This window comes from Sturnira hondurensis, unplaced genomic scaffold (assembly GCF_014824575.4).
Source record: "Sturnira hondurensis isolate 20B ecotype Veracruz unplaced genomic scaffold, ASM1482457v3 Scaffold0006413, whole genome shotgun sequence".
NCBI lineage: Eukaryota > Metazoa > Chordata > Mammalia > Chiroptera > Phyllostomidae > Sturnira > Sturnira hondurensis.
The window spans coordinates 22,483,026-22,484,997 of NW_028079044.1; the positions used below are offsets into that span (position 1 = coordinate 22,483,026).

At 46.9% G+C, this 1,972-nt stretch overlaps 1 pseudogene; it reads right to left on the minus strand.

The window, feature by feature from the left end:
* Nucleotides 1–364: 364 nt before the first annotated feature.
* Nucleotides 365–1,526, minus strand: LOC118988351 (mitotic spindle assembly checkpoint protein MAD2A-like; annotated as a pseudogene).
* Between the last annotated feature and the right edge of the window lie 446 nt (nucleotides 1,527–1,972).

A 1,972-nucleotide genomic window follows, 5' to 3' on the forward strand; every position in this document is an offset into this window, starting at 1 on the left:
CTGTGTTTCACACTTAAATACCTCCCTCCCTATATTGTGAGTAAAGATACCTGAGTAAAACAGCTGATTTAGGAAGGCATTTAATTTTATAACAAAAGATTTTCTATCTCCAGTTACCACCTTCAAAGGAATTAATGTCACAGTGCTGAGGTAATCTGCTGGTTTCCTTTGGAACGCTGTGCAAAAAATCACATCAACCCCTGGAAAGCTGAACAGGTATCCAAAGCGAAACAATTACACCGAGCTCAGCAAAGTGTGTTAAGTTTTTCTGATCTAAAAACTAACCAATGAAATAAAACATGATCTATAGCTCAGTTTCAGGAAAAGTATATTTGAGAGTTATGTTATTGTCTGCATCTCATTTTCAGTCACGCACAGGGGTTTGTGGGCCACCAAGCTCTTTGTGGATTGTAGCAGTGAAGGAATGCAGGTGGGCGTGCTCAGAACTGGTAATGAAGTGTGGCCCTGACCCTCCACTTTTCAGGTTCAACCAAGTCTTGTCTGTATAAATCCACAGATCAAATGAACAAGAAACTCCCAACAGTGCCAGAAATGCCACTGCAGCTGTGACCTGTCTGATCGAGGAGCAGATTTCACCTTAGATAGCTTTCTGAGACTTTTCCTGGGTACACTGTCGTCTCTGGCAGTCTCGTCACACTCAATATCAAATTGCCGTCTTTGGAGGACCTCTCCACTTTCAGCATCCCAGGTGACTACCGCCAGTTTCTGGATGGAACTGTTAGGGGACCCATCACATTAGGCATTTCCCAAGCTCAGGATCAGTAGTTACAGGTAAGGGGAGGCCACAGTTCTACTCTCAGGTGAAGGTTTCAGATGGATACGTGTCACGCTGATATAAAATGCTGTTGATGACAAATGAGAAGAGCTTGGCCACAACTTGGGCGCTGGGGTTCAGGGCGATGTCTGCGCCGAGGAGTGTGTGCAGCCCACATCCAAGGCGCCCCAGGCACAGAGCGCTCCTGTAGGGCTCCACAGCAGCGCCCGTCAATGGCTTCCAGTTTATTAAAATAATACTTATCTTTCAAATTACACATGCAAATAGCTGCTGCTGAAAGATCAAGCGTATTTTCCTTGTTAGTTTTCATTTCATTTCATCCCCACTGTAGATGTGAACATAGTAATAATGACTGAGCTATGAAAACGACTTTGAATAGGAAATTCTCATAACTTTTCATTTTTTCAGTCTTAAATGAATTTTATTTTTAAAAGTATTTTCCGTCCGCAGAAACACTGAGCAGAAAGTAGGGAGAGTTGGCACATGCCCCCTTCTCCTCCCACACAAGCCTCCTCCCCGCCCCCCCCCCCTCACAATGTCCAGCTCCACAGCGGTGCATTTGTCACCATCAATGAACCTACACTGACTTTTTCTTTTTTGAACGTAATACTTGCAAGTATAAATTGTTTCTTAGAGTGGTTTGTCCCTGTGTTTCAGGAGCCTTCCGAAGGACTGCCTTTATCTAGCTTGTTACAACAAGGTAGCGGGTCAAGGGGGCCCAGCTGCGCATTCGCGTTTCATTATCTATTCAAGATGCGGGAGCTCCTTGGAACTGGATGGACTGGCGGGCATAGTGCAACCAGTGTATCCTGTCTGACTGCCCCTTTTCTTGTCCCTTTTACTTCATGAAGTTCTTAAGGGCCTCAAAATGCAGAAACACAGCCCGACTGGAACAATGGGGTGGGAGACAAAGCCAGCTTCAGAGATGCCAGTGTTTACGCTGAAGGGATGGAGCAGAATCTGCCAACAAATAATAACAGCAGAGCCATTCAGTCGGAGATCCGGTGGGAGTGGTGAGTGAGTGGCCAGGTCCCCTGGCCCTCCTTGTTCTGCAGGAGCTGGGACTAAACCTGGTGGGGACAGCTGTGCCCCAATCTCCAGTTACTGCTTCCCCCAGCCTGGCTGGCCCAGTGCCACTCCTCTGGCCAGCCTGCAGGGACAAGCTTGGGGAACCAA